This window comes from Nicotiana tabacum, chromosome 18, assembly GCF_000715075.1.
Source record: "Nicotiana tabacum cultivar K326 chromosome 18, ASM71507v2, whole genome shotgun sequence".
NCBI lineage: Eukaryota > Viridiplantae > Streptophyta > Magnoliopsida > Solanales > Solanaceae > Nicotiana > Nicotiana tabacum.
This window is the reverse complement of record NC_134097.1, coordinates 25115585-25133975: the sequence shown is the minus strand read 5'-3', so window position 1 is coordinate 25133975 and position 18391 is coordinate 25115585.

The following is an 18391-nucleotide window of genomic DNA, read 5'->3' as shown; positions in this document are numbered from 1 at the left end:
GCGATCTCTTAGCCATGCAGATAGGGTGGCAATATTTCAGCCATGCACATGCAGATGCAGATGGAGGTAAACCTTAACCTCGGAAGGCAGAATAGTAGCCTAATGCAATGCAAAAAATGCAGATGGAGATAGCGTTTAGTCTCGGAAGGCAAAGTGGTAGCCTTATGCAAGAAATAAAAGGGTAATCGGTATTAGAGCTTTCTTAGCTGATAGTAGGTTGCGATATTGTGACTGTTGGGGACATTGTGACATACAGAATATCACTGGCGTGTGTAGATAGCAAATGTTGGTAAGTGCGACAGTTTTGAGAGTTATATTCCTAAACAATGTTTGTCTTGTGAGTGTATAGTATGTTTGATGCTTTCATAATCCCAGTACATGCTGTCACACCTCCTTTTTCCTCACCCGAGGGGCGCAGGGGAGTTTTTTCCAATTAAAGGACAATCAAAACAGGATTTGTTTATTTATTTCAGAGTCGCCACTTGGGAGATTTTAGGGTGTCCCAAGTCACCAATTTTAATCCCGAATCGAGGAAAAGAATGACTCTATATTATGGTCTGCGTACCAGAAATCCGGATAAGGAATTCTGTTAACCCGGGAGAAGGTGTTAGGCATTCCCGAGTTCCGTGGTTCTAGCACGGTCGCTCAATTGTTATATTCGGCTTGATTATCTGATTTTATACAAGTATGAACTTATGTGCCAATTTTATCTTTTAACCGCTTTTATCATTCACTGTTATTTTATAGGACTTGCAACGTCGTGAAAATGTATCTCGAACCGCGTTACAATCAATGTACCCGTGGTCGTCGACACACTTTGACTCCGTTGAGATTTGGATTTGGGTCACATCAATGTGCACCCGAGTTTAAGGAAATTAAATTATTAAAGGCGCGCCTAAAGCGACTAGCGTATTTATTTTGGGTAAGACCGTGGAATTTGACTGAACGGTCCATCCCGAAGTCTAGATAATTTTTAAAGCAAACATTTACTGAGGGCCCCGCAATTTGTATTTTATCTGGCGAGGCTCGTCTCATTCTTATTTTTTAAAAATGAATTTGCAACGTCATGGACACGCATCTCGAACCACGTCACATTCAATGTACCCGTGATTAGAAACACATTTCAACTCCGTTGAGATTTGGATTTGGGTCACATCAATGTGCACCCGAGTTTACGAAGGTAAGATTTATTAAGGTGCGTCCTAAAGAGTCTAACGTATTGTTATTTTAGGAGGATTGTGAGATTTGCTAAACAACCCGTCCTGGAAAACTAAATGCTTCAATAATATACATTTAACAAGGGCCCCGCATCTGCGCGTTTTGTTTATTTTCATCGAGGCTCATCTCGTTCTTATTTTTAAAGGATATCCTATAGCAACTACGTTTCTTGTCATGTTTGTCTCTATCAATTGAAAACAGTAGATAGTCCTAATTAATTACATGTTCGCGAATTGTTTGTGGCAACATTCAGAAAAAAAAAGCTTGAAAATCAGAAATGAGGCTGCATGTGCAATCAGCCGAACAAATAATCATGGGCCCAAATCCAGCCCATGCGTGATAGGCCAGACCTGGGCCACTGCTTGTTCGATGCGGGCCTGCCTGGTCTGTTTTGACCTGGGCTCGACCTCCATGAGGTTGAGGCCCTGAATTTGTGCTCTTTATCTTAACACATGATTTTAAGGGTTATACATGGCAATTTATTAGAAAGGAAAGAACTTATTTACAGTGTACGGATTTCATGCTTGGACTATATCACAGGCTCATACTACACCATTGAACTAAGTAGGAGATACTACCTACTGCCTTGGGCATACTCTCATCATCAACCTATATGCACATTCTAGCATTCAACTACCATGCATTGACATTTATAGGCATGAAGACTGTCTCTAGTACCCAGAACAAAAATGTAAAAAACTATTACACATTACATGAATATTTAATGTAACAATCTATGTGTAAGAGTCATCCTTCAAGATCTTTCATTTGTATTCATGCTCATTTTTCAATTACATTTCTTGACAGTGCATTGGTTGTGTACCTGGTATAGAGGACAAAGAAGAAAGGGATGATCAGCTGGGCAGTATGCAGTAAACACAGCAACAACACAGCAACAAAACTCAACCAACAATGATGAAGCTCCCGAGTAGTCGAGCAACAAACAACAATCCCAGAAACAGAGTAATGAACCAGCAAAACAGCAGAGTATTCGATGTAAACACCCCAGCAGTTCAACAATCACAAGCGGCTCAAACAGGCAACCAACAATGTCTCCCAGAATACAAGGACTAGCAGATAGTCGAGTACCAAGCCAGTAATCCCAGGAAAGAGTAAGGAAATAACAGCATTAACTGGGGGTTCAAATGCAGTAAAACCACCAGTTCAATAACCACAGACAACTCAGTCAATGCAAGCAACAGAACTTGGCCAAGACAGCTTGACCAATATGCACTCTTATACAACTTTCAGGCAGTGTTTTGGTTACAGTGTCTATTGGAAACTACCCTATGTTTATACTGTTATGATTTGAGACTCACTAGACCTCTCTTCAGACTAAAAGTTTCAGCTTTAAGACTAAAAATTCCAGCCTTCTATTTTTCTCCTTTTCTGAAGACTAAAAAGTCCAGCCCTGTTTAAGTTCTCAAATGGCCTATTTATAAGCCAAATGAACCAGTGCAGTTAAGCTGCCTTTTTACTGCAACTTGCAGCCTGCCCATACTCTGTTAAACCCATGCTTGAGCATCTCTTGATGCCATCCATTGGTTCCCCACGCCTGGTTTTGTTTAATCAAGAGGTATGGGCTCATTTCATTTTAAGCCCCATACCCTTGTGTCTTGTTCCCCATTGGTATTAGTTTAATCTTAATTAGTACCCTACTTGTCAGCTTCATTTAAACTAACCTTTTCTGCCCTTTTCCAAACCCCAAGAATACCCTTGCTAGCCCTTGATTATCACTGCCCTGCCCATTGCAGTATCAGGGCACTTTGGGCTTTGATCATTCGATTTCAGAACTGCCCCAGCCTGGCTTTTTAATTGTTTACAAGGTAGTTACAAACTAACATTCATAGGCAATGCCCAATTCAAATCACAATACAGGCCCATTCAGAATATTTGAACATTCAGTCGTAGGAGACTAATCGACGACATTTATCAGGTCGACTACACTAATTATAACGGGTAATAATCAGTCGCTCATATAAACAATACGTTCAGGGACCAAAAGGGTATCATACAACTCTTGTTCGATTACTGGGCCTATATGAATTAACTCATTTGACGACTAACCTAATTGACGATCATGTTTATCACAGAGTGTATTCAGAACACAAACAGAAGACAATCGACCAAATAAAAAGGCCTTTAACAGAGATGGAAGAAATCCGAATGAAAAATAACAACATAACAAACAAACACCACGAAACATGCTGACAACTTAATTAGAACTAAAACAAAAGAAAGGAAAACTTACCAAAAGAGTTTGAAATCAAAACGGACCCAAATCAGATTCAACTTCGAACTTTTGAGGCCGAACAAACTTTAATCAGGGTGTTCTCACATGAGAACACCTTGATTAAGGTCTATTAGACCTCAAACCCTTGTCCAGACCGGCCGGATTCCCCAAGTGCATGTGTTCTAAGGTCTGGATTTCCAGATCTGATTTTTAGGGAGTTGTGGGTAGATTCGGACCAAACCAAGCTTGGTTTGGTCACGAGGAAAGTCAGGGGAGTGGCTGATACAAAGATGGTGAGGTTTGGTATAGATCGAGTTTTGTCTCGAATCTTCAAATCCAGATTCGAGACGATAGGAGATGATTCGAAGTTCGTGGTTAGTAGATTCGTGTTCAGGGGAGTGAGGGGGTCTTAGGGTGTTCAAGGGGTGGCCACCGGCGTTCGTGCCGCCGGCTTTAATGGCGAAGGAGACTAGGGCGACTGCTAGGGTTTGGGGGTTTCAGGGTTCGGGGAAGGAGATGACTGAAGGGGGGGGGGGGGGGTTGGTATAGGGGGCGTGGGTGTAAGGGAAGGCTTATATATGGTCTATGGGATTGGATCTGAGCCGTTAGATCATATGATCTCAACGGCTTGGATCTGAGGGTGAGAAATGAGACGGAGTCGTTTGGTAGTTAAACGGGGTCGTTTGGTTTAAGTGAGGGTTGGATCGGATTGGTTCCTGGGTCGGGCTTTGAAACGGGTTATTGAAAGTGATCCTGGACCGTTGGATTGGATTGATTGGAACGGCTGAGATGGATTGGCCTGAAACGGTGTCGTTTCAGGAGGTGTCTGGGCAGGCCTGGACTTGGACCGGATTTGAATGCTGGTTTTGGGCCTGTTTTTGTTTCACTTCTTTTGGCCCAAACCGATTTCCTTCACTCTTTGTTTTCTAATTTCATTTTTTCTTTTAAAACAAAAATAAAAATAATAAATAATAAAATAACGAAATTAAAACTAAACAACAATGTAACATTTTAACACGATTATCACAAAAATTATTTAAGTAAGTTAACTAAAAGCCTAGAACGGACGATGCACACATATATATATTTTTTTTGAATTTTCTTTTACTGACCGAATTATGGTTTAATCATCCTAACATACATTTTTGTATTTTTGTTTGTTAATGATCAAATGCAAAAATGGACAGATCCACAAATGACTAACAACACATGTCACGAAAACTCGAACAATTGTATAGCGAAACCATTTGTTACTATTTTTATTTTCTTTTGGAGCGATTGCTCGTAAAGCAAAAATCACGTGCTTACAGCTGCCCCTCTTTGCACGAAGACACGAAGGGTTTTCGCGCAAAGATAAAGCGAGCGATTTTTGCCCGTCCGAATACTCCGTGTGAAGCATTTTTGAAAAAGATTTGACCGAACCTTTGCTTCAGAGGTTTCCTACATATCCTGGGCTGAACAGGAATCAGGTCAATGTAGTTCGGGAAATTTTGGTAGCTGGGACTACTGTGTGACCGTAGTGCTTGCTGTTGTTGTGCGCTGTTGTATGCTGCTGTAGGATGCTACTGCTCAATCGATCTCCCTGTTACATTACTTTAAAAAGGAAAAACAAGAAGCTAAGTTAGACTAAGGATCATGAAATCTTATCCATCTTCAACTTGTTCTTGTTGTCTTGCTTTCTTGTCAGCTAACGCTTTCCTCCGGTGCCTTTATCTTGTGACTTTGGGAGAGGATGCTGGTCCTTTGCTGACATTTGAATGCCAGTTTTCATCACATTGCTTGATCCGCTGGGAACATGACCTGTTCTTCAAGCCTTTCCATTGTTTTTTTGGTGGTACGACTTTTCATTAAAATTGTTATGTTGGGCATGCTATAACGTTCTCAAACTGCTCCTTTTGAGACACGTTCCTTTTTCCTTTTGAATTGCGCGCTTGCCTCTGCAGTTGTCTGCTTCTTGGTGCTGGGGATTTTATTGTTTCCCGTTTGGGGATCTCTGTTGTACCCTTCCGTCTTCAGGTGGGGTGACTGATTCCAAAATCTAAAGCTAGAAGTATTCCCGCATTATAATGGTGGGCGACCTAGAATTTAAAATGTATTCCCGCATTATACTGGTGGGCGACCTAGAACTTAAAAGTATTCCCGCATTATACTGGTGGGCGACCTAGAACTTAAATGTATTCCCGCATTATACTGGTGGGCGACCTAGAACTTAAATGTATTCCCGCATTATACTGGTGGGCGACCTAGAACTTAAAAGTATTCCCGCATTATACTAGTGGGCGACCTAGAACTTAAAAGTATTCCCGCATTATACTGGTGGGCGACCTAGAACTTAAATGTATTCCCGCATTATACTGGTGGGCGACCTAGAACTTAAAAGTATTCCCGCATTATACTGGTGGGCGACCTAGAACTTAAATGTATTCCCGCATTATACTGGTGGGCAACCTAGAACTTAAAAGTATTCCCGCATTATACTGGTGGGCGACCTAGAACTTAAAAGTATTCCCGCATTATACTGGTGGGCGACCTAGAACTTAAATGTATTCCCGCATTATACTGGTGGGAGACCTAGAACTTAAAAGTATTCCCGCATTATACTGGTGGGCGACCTAGAACTTAAATGTATTCCCGCATTATACTGGTGGGCGACCTAGAACTTGAAAGTATTCCCGCATTATACTGGTGGGCGACCTAGAACTTAAATGTATTCCCGCATTATACTGGTGGGCGACCTAGAACTTAAATGTATTCCCGCATTATACTGGTGGGCGACCTAGAACTTAAAAGTATTCCCGCATTATACTAGTGGGCGACCTAGAACTTAAATGTATTCCCGCATTATACTGGTGGGCGACCTAGAACTTAAATGTATTCCCGCATTATACTGGTGGGCGACCTAGAACTTAAAAGTATTCCCGCATTATACTGGTGGGAGACCTAGAACTTAAATGTATTCCCGCATTATACTGGTGGGCGACCTAGAACTTAAAAGTATTCCCGCATTATACTGGTGGGAGACCTAGAACTTAAATGTATTCCCGCATTATACTGGTGGGTGATCTAGAACTTAAAAGTATTAAAATTGCTTCCCCGTTCTTCCGAGAAAATTTCGACAATTGGCAGAAAATTTTCTGCCCCGGTTTTTTGGTGACTTCCCTGGCGTTGCCTCTCGCTGTCATCATCAATCCTTTGTTTTCCTGCAGCAGACAAAGGGATTTAATTAGTTTTTATCGTGGTGGTAGAGGGTGCCTTTCTGGCGGATGATTTTCCTTTCTTCCCCTTTTCTTGCTCTTTGTCCCCATAATTGGTTGGCGGGCAAAGTTGCCTGTTGGGGGGTCTCTAGCCTGCTGGGGATTGGTTTTCAATTTATCCCCTTTTCTGCTTTCTCTTTAAACACATGATGTGGGAGTCTGCTTCTAACTCCCGAAACCACTTCCTTTTGGAGCTTACTTCTTCCAAAATTTCCGAGCACAATCCCTGCATTGCCTGGGACCGGCCTTTAAGACTATTTATATTATCCTGCATTGGATGAATTCCCCTTCGGTCCCTGGTAGTAAGCTTTGAAAAAATTCTTTTCAAGACAAACTTTAGGAAGAAAAGATAAAGCTAGAAGAAGAAAATCTTTCTGAACCCATATTTGGTGGGGAGAAGAAATTCAGAAGAACTTATCTGGAGGACATGACTGGTCCCTGTGATCATGACGTGCACCATAGATTCCCGACCCAGTCTATTTGTATCAATCGATTTGCCCGATGGTCTGACTTGCTGGGGATGATAAATGACTGTCCATTCTGTTGCAAATGTGGTAACTTTTGCTGATTCGTCTTGTCGCCTCATAGTGCCCTTCGAGGGGTTTTCACTAATGAGACTCTCTCTTTTCTCTCATCTCCCGGCGCCTTATGGTACCTGTGAAGGTTTTCACCAATAAGACTCTCTCATTTCATACCTCTCATCTTACATCTCCTCTCGGTGCCTGCGAAGGTTTTCACCGATGAGACTCTCTCATTTTATTTCTTTCGAGGAATCGGGGCGTTGTAGATACGACCCTCTCTTCTGGAGATTCCTTTGACCATCAATTCATCCTCAGTCTTGCGATCCTCTTCTTTGTTGGGGATCGGCGTATTATTCTCGGCCTCATTGCTTGACTCGACATCTCTTGAACATTGATCGGGAGGTCTTTTGGACATTGATGTTGGTTTTGGTGTGGAGTTAAAGAAAGGCTATGAAAAATGAAAATAATTTGATGGGTGATGTGCTACAACTTTTGGAATCAAACCTTTGTTGGAATTTAAAACATAACCTCTGCCCCAGTTTTCTTGCTTGGGGAATTTATTTTTTACACTTATGTTGCGCTATGTGCGTTACGCATGTTGTGTCTATTATGCACACTATGTACATTATGCATCCTATATTCACTATGATGCATACTATGACCGAGCCGTGAGGCGCCTACGTATCCTCTTTGAGGAATCAGGTCAAATGTAGTTCCCACGGTTTTGTATTTCTTATGATTTTATCTTCCTTTTTCTTTTTCCTTCTTTTCATTTTTCTTTTTCTTTTCTTTTCTCTTTTTTTCATGTCTTTTCCATTAATGATTCCAAAAGAGGGGTATGAAAGAATAACTTAAGGCTCAAAGGGGGGAAGCAAGGGTTACGAAGTGTTTGGATAGAAGAAAGAATTGCCTCCGTCATCTCATTATCCAATAAATGCCAAATACAAACAAATAAACCAAAAATTGCCATAATTAAAGAAATTACGCATAATATCTCTTGACTGCATCTGAATTGATAGCCATGTCGACACATCTACCTTCGACATCTGTCAAACACAAAGCACCGTTGGACAATACTCTGGTCACGATATAAGGCCCTTGCCAATTTAGGGCGAATTTGGCTTTTGCCTCGACCTGATGTGGGAGGATCTTCTTTAATACCAGCTGCCCTATTTCAAACTTCCTGGGGCGCACCTTCTTATTATACGCTCTTTCCATTCTCTTCTGGTACAGCTGACCATGGCACACTGCTGCCAATCTTTTCTCATCTATCAGGCTCAACTGTTCCAATCGAGCTTTGACCCATTCATCATCATCAATCCCGGCTTCAGCGGCAATTCGGAGGGATGTAATTTCGACCTCCGCTGGTATCACGGCCTCAGTTCCATACACCAACAAATAAGGAGTTGTGCCTATGGAGGTCCGGACGGTAGTGCGGTACCCCAACAAGGCAAAGGGTAATCTCTCGTGCCATTGTCTGGACCCTTCCACCATTTTTCGCAGTATCTTCTTGATATTCTTATTGGCTGCTTCGACTGCTCCATTCGCCTTGGGACGATATGGGGTGGAATTGCGGTGTGTAATCTTGAATTGTTGGCATACCTCTTTCATCAGGCTGCTATTAAGATTCGCACCGTTGTCCGTGATGATCACTTTTGGGATCCCAAATCTGCAGATGATATGGGAGTGAACAAAGTCCACCACTGCCTTCTTAGTTACCGATTTGAAGGTTTTAGCCTCAACCCATTTGGTGAAGTAATCAATGGTCACTAGAATGAACCTGTGACCGTTGGATGCTGCCGGCTCGATGGGCCCAATGACATCCATGCCCCATGCCACAAACGGCCAAGGTGCTGACATCGTATGTAACTCTGTTGGCGGAGAATGAATCAAATCCCCATGTATCTGGCATTGATGGCATTTCCTCACAAAAGTGATGCAATCGTGTTCCATGGTGAGCCAATAACACCTTGTTCGAAGGATCTTTCTTGCCAATACATATCCGCTCATGTGCGGTCCGCAAACTCCAGCATGCACCTCTGCCATAACCGTCGTTGCTTGACTGGCATCTATGCATCTCAACAATCCCAAATCTGGGGTTCTTTTGTATAATACTCCTCCACTGAGGAAGAAACCATTCGACAAGCGCCGAAGGGCTCTTTTTTGGTCTCTAGAGGCATGTTCTGGATATATCCCCATTCTGAGGTATTCCTTGATATCATGAAACCAGGGTTCGCCATCTGCTTCTTCTTCTATGGCATTGCAGTAGGCGTGCTGATCACGGACCTGGATGTGTAGAGGATCCACATACATTTTGTCAGGGTGGTGCAGCATTGATGCTAAGGTGGCCAAGGCATCCGCAACCTCATTGTGAACTCTTGGGATGTGTTTTAACTTCACCGATCGAAATTGCTTGCTCAGATCATGCAAGCATTGTCGGTATGGTACGAGTTTTAGATCTCGTGTTTCCCATTCTCCCTGAATTTGATGTATCAAGAGGTCCGAGTCTCCCAAGACCAAGACGTCTTGGACATCCATGTCGGCAGCCAGGCGCAGACCCAGAATGCAAGCCTCATACTCGGCCATATTGTTGGTGCAATAGAAGCGTAGTTGAGCCGTAACAGGATAATGCCGTCCTGTTTCAGAAATGAGTGCTGCTCCTATTCCAACCCCTTTTGCGTTTGCAGCTCCATCGAAGAAAAGCTTCCAACCCGGTTCCTCAGGTAATTCCAAATCAGTCGTATGCATCACCTCTTCGTCAGGAAAATACGTTCTTAAGGGCTCGTATTTTTCATCAACGGGATTCTCTGCCAAATGGTCTGCCAGTGCCTGGGCTTTCATGGCCGTCCTCGTTACGTAGATGATATCAAATTCTGTGAGCAGAATTTGCCATTTTGCCAACCTTCCCGTGGGCATAGGTTTCTGAAAGATATACTTCAATGGGTCCAAACGAGATATGAGATAAGTAGTATACGAAAACAGGTAGTGCTTCAACTTCTGAGCTACCCAAGTTAAGGCACAACATGTTTTCTCGAGTTGAGTGTACTTGACCTCATGTACTGTGAATTTCTTGCTAAGATAGTAGATGGCTTGCTCCTTCCTTCCTGTGTCATCGTGTTGCCCCAATACACAACCAAATGAATTTTCCAAGACCGTCAGGTAAAGAATTAGGGGCTTCCCGGGCTTAGGCGGGACCAATACGGGTGGATTAGACAGATACCCTTTGATTTGGTCGAAAGCCTCCTGACACTCTGCCGTCCAACCTACCGCAACATCCTTTCTCAACAGCCGAAATATGGGCTCACAAGTTGCTGTGAGTTGAGCGATGAACCTGCTGATGTAATTGAGTCTACCCAGCAAACTCATTACCTCTGTTTTGTTCCTTGGCGGTGGCAAATCTCGGATGGATTCAATTTTGGATGGGTCTAACTCAATCCCCCGTCGACTGACGATGAATCCTAGCAACTTTCCTGATGGAACCCCGAATGCGCATTTGGCCGGGTTAAGCTTGATATCATACCTCCGGAGTCTTTGGAAAAATCTCCTTAGGTCTGCTACATGGTCCTCCTGACGCCAAGATTTGATGATCACATCATCGACGTACACCTCGATTTCCTTGTGTATCATGTCATGAAACATAGCAGTCATTGCTCGCATGTACGTTGCCCCAGCCCGAACGGCATTACCCGATAGCAGTAGGTTCCCCATGGCATAATAAACGCTGTCTTCTCAGCATCCTCTTCGTCCATTAGGATCTGATGATAACCCGCATAACAATCCACAAAGGATCCGATCTCGGGCCCAGCGCAATTGTCGATCAGGATATGAATGTTAGGTAGCGGAAAATTGTCCTTGGGACTTGCTTTGTTGAGGTTGCGGTAGTCGACGCACACCCTGATTTTTCCATCCTTCTTTGGGACTGGTACCACATTGACCAACCACTCGGGATACCGAGTGACCCGAATGACCTTTGATTGCAACTGCTTGATCACTTCTTCTTTGATCTTTACACTCATTTCTATTTTAAATTTTCTTAGTTTTTGCTTGACCGGAGGGTATGCCGGGTCAGTGGGTAATTTGTGAACCACTAAATTGGTGCTTAATCCAGGCATATCATCATATGACCATGCAAAAACATCTTTGAATTCCCTAAGAGTTTTGATCAATTCTGCTCTGACATTCGGCTCAATATGGATGCTAATTTTGGTCTCTTGGACGTTATCAGCGTCTCCTAAATTCACAGCCTCGGTGTCATTTAGGTTAGGCTTGGGTTTCTCTTCAAATTGACACAGTTCTCTGTTTATTTCTTCGAAGGCTTCACCTTCGTCACATTCAGATTCTTCGTCACAAACGACCTTTTGCATCATTGAGTCGGTTTCAGATTGATTTATTAGACTAGGTCGAAGATCCGCTGTGCATGCCATGTCATTAGAACCAATAAAAAGAGAACTGTTCAGAAAGAAAAAGAACAAAACAAGAAATTAAAATGGGACAAAAGAAAAGAACTTTATTAAATTTGTGGGATAAAAAGGGTTCACACTTTTACAAAACAAAAGTAAAATTGGGATTACACCCTTGAATAATCCGATCAAACAAACAAACAAACAAAACATTAATCAAAGCCTACTACCAAGACTCCCCTCGGACAGGAAGAGGAGTAACCGTCCAATTGTTGGTCTTGGCCTCAGGCCCCACAAATTGTATCTCTGCTCTGCTGGAACCTTCTCCAGCTTCCACCATACTGACATCCGCGAATAGCCTCTCAAAACTCTGATTCAGGTCTTCATTTATATCGATCAAAGGTCCTCGAATCTTTGGGATCGCTGACCCCTTGGCACTTGCTTTAACAAAAGACCTTGAGAGGCGTGGCACTGGTTTAGGCAGAAACCAGACCCTCTTCTTCATTTTTCGCGCTTGCTTCCTGTCTGCTGCGGTTGGTTTGAACCCCAATCCGAAAGTTTCCAGATTTCTGGGAAGGGAGACAGGTTGGACTATCCCTTGAAGCTCGATTCCCAGGCCTTTTCCCGGTACAAATCCATTACCCAACATTTTCGAGACCATCATGACTGTTGCGGCAGCTACCCTAGGGTGCGGGATGATTTCTCCTTCAGAAATTTTGTTGGCCGACCCTGTATCGAGAATCTGGTAGACCCAAGGACCTTTGTCATCAGTGGTCTCTATGAAAGGCACAATGGTTCCGCCCATGGTGCATGTTGTATCCTCGCCGTGTAACACGACCTCTTGTCTTTCCCACTCGAACTTCACCGTCTGATGTAGGGTGGAAGGCACCGCTTTGGCTGCATGAATCCAGGGTCGTCCTAACAGCAGATTGTAAGAAACTGTGGCATCTAACACCTGGAATTCCATTGTAAACAGGACTGGACCGATGGTCAGTTCAAGCACAACATCACCCACAGTGGCTGTTCCGTTTCCGTCAAACCCTCGGACACAGATGCTATTCTCCCGAATTCTTCCACGGTCGATTTTTAATTGGTCCAGGGTGGATAATGGACAAATATTGGTGCTTGAGCCGTTATCCACCAATACTCGTGTTACCACCGAGTCTTCACATTTGACAGCTAGGTATAGAGCTTTGTTATGCTCTGTACCTTCCACCGGCAGGTCATCATCTGAGAATGTTACCCTGTTCACCTTGAAGATCTTGCTGGCAATGGTTTCCAGGTGGTTTACAGAAATCTCACTGGGTACATGAGCCTCGTTCAATATCTTCAACAGGGCCCGACGATGCTCCTCAGAATGGATCAACAACGACAACAGTGAGATTTGGGCCGGTGTTTTTCTCAGCTGTTCGACCACAGAATAGTCATGTACTTTCATCTTCCTCAGAAATTCTTCAGCCTCTTCTTCGGATACTGGCTTCTTGGTTGCCACTGGGTTGGTTTTTCTTAGCTCCACCAGAGCAAAACATCGACCTGATCGAGTCAGCCCTTGCGCTTCACAACTGACTTCTTCCACCTGTTTTCCTTGGTACGTCACCACTGCCTTTTTATATTTCCAAGGCACCGCCCTGCTGTCAATCATTGGCAGTTGGACCACAGGCTTTATGGTCACCCGTTCTCTACATACCCCTTTCAACACGACTACCGGTGTGGGCAGGATCCCTGGTATTACCAACTTGCTTGGCTCGGGTTTGCTTGCTATGATGGACGGGCTCTTCCCCAATATCACTACCGGCTTGATGCCTTCTCCCTGCGACTGTACACTTGTTCCTCCACTGGTTAAGACTTCTTTCGGGGCGGCTTGGATCATCATCACTGTTTGTGAGGGTTTTCTTAATTCTCATCCCTCACACACCAACTCAATCATGTGAGTTTCGTGGTGCACTGGCAGTGGGTTTTGGTTGATGTTAGGAGCCTCTGGTGTCTGGACCTCGATCTTATTGGTGTCAATAAGATCCTGTATGGCATGCCTTAACTTCCAGCATTTCTCGGTATCGTGCCCGAGCATCCCTGAACAGTATTCACAACTGATTGAACGATCCAAATTCTGAGGTGGGGGATTTGGTTCCCGAGTGTGGACAGGACTAACCAAACCCAATTGCCGCAGCTTGTGGAACAAAGCGGTGTAGGTTTCTCCCAGCTCTGTGAAGGTTCTTTGCTTCCGCAACCTGTCATTCCTAGCATCTGGATTTCCCCGGAAGCCTGCCCCTGAAGGGTTTCTATATGCCCTTGGTGGAGGGTAGGTGTTTTGTGGTGGCGCATATATGTTCTGGGGAGCCGGTGCGCGCCATTGTGGGCGAACCGGAGGCTGAGTGTATACCTGGGCTTGGTGTACGGAACAATGTGGTTCTCGAGGTGGATAGAAATTTTGTGGTGGGTTGTATGGGTAGTTTGACCTGTGAGGCCTGGGTTGGTTGTAGTGCGGCCTGCCAGCCCTGGACCAACTGCCTACCTCGATCGTGGCAACCTCTTCTTTCTTTCTTCTCAGCGCACCTCCCGTGTCGCTTTGAATAGCCTGGGTTGTGGCCTTGAGTGCCGAATAGTTCAAGATCTTGTCCGACCTCAAACCTTCTTCTATCATGACCCCTATTTTGACCACCTCGTTGAAAGATTTTCCAACCGTTGTCACCAAGTGACCAAAGTAGGTTGGATCCAATGTCTGCAAAAAATAGTCCACCATCTCTCCCTCTCTCATGGGAGGATCGACTCTGGCTGCTTGTTCTCTCCAGCGGAACCCGAACTCGCGAAAACTTTCCCCGGGTTTCTTCCCAGTTCTCAATAACGTGAGACGGTCAGGGACTATCTCCAGATTGTATTGGAAATGACCTGCAAAAGCCTGCGCCAGGTCATCCCACGTGTACCACCTGCTGAAATCCTGCCTGGTATACCATTCCAGTGCAGATCCGCTCAGGCTTTGGCCGAAATAAGCTATCAAAAGCTCGTCCTTGCCTCCTGCTCCTCTCATTTTACTACAGAATCCCCGCAAATGTGCCATGGGATCACCGTGCCCTTCATATAAATCAAACTTGGGCATCTTGAACCCAGCCGGGAGTTGGACATCCGGGAAAGGGCACAGATCTTTGTATGCCACGCTGACTTGATTGCCCAGCCCGTGCAAGTTCCTGAAGGATTGCTCCAGGCTTTTGAACTTTCTCAACACTTCATCCTGTTCAGGGGCCTTAGCCGGTTTTTCAGTCTCTGCCGGCACTTCCAAATGTGGATTGTAAGCTTGCGGCTCGGGTGCATGGAATGTAGGCTCAGGGGGATAGTATTGTGTATCGTGAGCCTGAAACAATGGCTCACTGGTCGTTCTCTGCAAAGGGGCTGATGTAGGTCCCACAAAAATGGGAATATTGGGTGTTGGGAGAGGTTGATGGGGTGGTGGAGCTTGGGAATCATGAGGGCTTCTTTCTTGATGATAGAGGGGATTTGGGCGGCTTGTGGAAGGGCTAGAGTTAGGGTACTCCGGCATGTGTCCCAGTGTTTCAGGACTCTTTTGTGTTTTAGCTAGGGCTAGTTGCATTGCATTCATTTCTAGTCTCATCCTTTCAATCTTTTCCATCGCTTCTTTTAACAACTGGCTCATCGGCCTTTCTTCCTCATTGCTATTCTCCGAAGTAGTCATGCTTGTTGCTACCGGTCTTTTGGATCTGGTTTGGTATGAATGTGTTGCCAGAATTCTTTAACAACTAACTGTCTGGTATCAGACAACAACAAACTTTGTTAGTGTTAGAGCTTAACAGATTTGATCATAACACATAGAGGATGCAATGCACCTAGGCAGTTAACCGTTTCTACATGCTTTGCTTCAAACAACATGCGTCATCCCGGCTTGCTCATTCGTCTCTTTAAAGTATTTTGCGAAACCCTGCGTTTTATTTTATTTACAATCTTTTCTTTATTTATTAAAAGCGGTCGAATCTTATGGGGATTGCCTACGTATCACGTCCCCGCGTGAATCAGACCAGGCGTAGTTCTGCCTTAAAGAAACACACAATTCTTGTGAAATCATTAAATTCATTCTCAAAATTTTGCTATTACAAATTACATCAAGCAAGGAATAGCAATAGTACAGACTCCACAGTTCTTAACCCGTTTTGACTAAAAGAAAGGAAAACAACATATGGAAAAGTGACAAAGCCAAATAAACAGGACTCAACCAAAGATTAATTTTCCAACTTAGGGACCCGCGAGGCATCATTCGGCCTTTCCGCGGCCCTTAGTGTGTGAGGTCCCTCTGCAGGTTTTTCAACTCATTCATGATTCGGTGGACGCAACCCATGATGGAAACAAGGAGGGTCTTTCGAGGCTTTTGCTCACATGCCAGGCATCTCATGTAGATGTAATGCCCAATCTCGTCGATCTTTCCTCGGATGTTGTCCCTTTCTGCGAACAAATGCCTTATCTGTTGGTTCTTCAATCCCAGTGTTTGCGCATTGTTGGCAAGCTGATCCTGGAACATCTCCATTTGCCTTTCCATTCTGGTCATTGCATCGTAACATTGCCTTCTGTCGGCTTGGGCATCTCGTGTTTGCTTGAGGATCCTTTCTCGAAGAGAGGCATTCGTTTCCCTTAATGTCCCGATGCTCAGTTCATAATCCCTTATGACTCGTTGCAGGCGCTGCCTCCGAGCCATCGCACCTCTTGCCCACTTGGTTCGCAATTTTGCTGTGCTGGCCTTGGCTTTTTCCAAATCTTCCTGGCATTCCGCAACCTGATCCTTTAACCCTGCTATCAATCTTTTATCTGCCCGGCTTCTCAGCTGGCTATTAGCCTCCTTTTTCATTCTCCGGATCTGAGCTTTGAGGATCTCGCCTTCTCTGATTAATCTGTTCTTTTCTCCCTTGTGGGCAGCAGACTGTAATTGACACTCAAACTTCATATCCTGAACTTGTTGCTTCAGTTTGCCTGCTTTGACAAGATATTCCTGCTCTTTGGCCAACCAGACCCACTGTTCTTGTGAAGATTTGGCAAATTCTTGCAGGTGAGGTCTTTTGGTCGGTCTTCCAGATGATGTCTCCCCTTTGTACCAGGCCTGATACCCGGGCGAAACTTCCCCTTTTGCCCGATTCATTACACAAGTATTTGCTTCTAAGTATTGACATTGGCTCCAAATTTGACGAACCCTTGCTTCAGGAAACTGGCCGTCGGGACTGATCTCGATTACCTGGATGCTCAGATCCTCGTCTTTCGGCACTATCTGATACCTCCCAAGTTGCCTTAAAACCCGATGCGGCGCGTATGGTTGAATGCTCTTAAGTCCCATTAAGAGAAAATGGGGCCTGGCTGCTGGCATGTATATGACTTCGTCGATCGGTAACCATCCTAGCGCCCACTGTATTTGACTGGCGTTGAGGGTATGGAAATATGAGGTCCATGCTGTGACTCCTTCTGGTAGGTAGGTTTCATTAACTCTGGTATAGAACTCCTCTATGCAGGTCTTTCCAGCGGATCCATGGCTCAGAAACTGGGCTCGGTGACATAGGTGTTCGGTCATCCACATTTGCAACAACAAATTGCAACCCTCGAAAAAGTTTCCTCCGGCTTTGCAAGATGTGAGTGCCCGGAATATATCAGATACTATCATGGGCGCCAACGTACTATCACTCTGTGTGAGCAACGTACTGACGACCCCTGCTATCTTTATGTCAATATTCCCGTCTTTTCTTGGGAATACTAGTAGTCCTAAGAAAGTTATCATGAAAGCAATCCGTCTATGTTCTTCCCACTTTTGGCGATTACCTTTGCTGCACAACTGGTTTTCTGGCTTGTCGAATCCTCCTATGTGACCATATCTTTGATATATGAAACTCATGTTGCAAAAACCTTTTGCCAAGTCAGGGTTATGAATTGTTCTGACTATCTTTAAGGAGTCCAGAAACCGGTGTATTGCTACAGCTCTTGGAGCAATCAGATATTTGTGCCTCAAAGGAGTCTCAGCGCTGCCGATATACCCTGCTATTTCTTCTAAAGTAGGGGTAAGTTCAAAATCTGAGAAACGGAAGACATTGTGCGCAGGATCCCAGTGGGGGACTAGTGCCCTTATGATATCTCCTCGTGGCCTGATATCCAACAAACTCGTGAGGCCTTTCAGATACTTCTTGATTTCGTCATGCCCTTCTTTGCCTAAATCATTCCACCAGAGCCGCAATTGGAGGGGGATTTTACTCATGATTGAAAAGGGTTCATTCGGAGTCGTGCTCATTCTGCACATTTATTAATAAGATTTTAACAAACGACACTTATTCTGATAAAAACAAAAATATATGTGATTTTTTGAATTTTGAATTTTCGTATATATATAAAAAAAAAACTTTTTAAAGAAGTCAACAACGGAAAATATTTTGGATTTTTGTTTCGAAAACTGGGAGCCTAAAAGAACTTTTCTTGACTTTTGGTAAGACAAATACTTTTGCAACAAATAAAGATATATATACATTTTTTGAAGTAAAGAAAAACTTTTGAATTTTTCATATATATATATATACATATATTTGCAACAAATAATAAAAGTAAAGACAAAAATAAGACTCCCTTTTTTTTTATTATTATTATTATTATTATTATTCTCGAATTTTCATAAAAAAAAAACCATTTTAAAAATAGGATTCTTTTTTTTTTTTAAATATTTTTATGACAAGACAAACTATATGTTTCTATTGATATTTTATTTTTTGAAAAAAAAAACAAAATAGAATAATGACT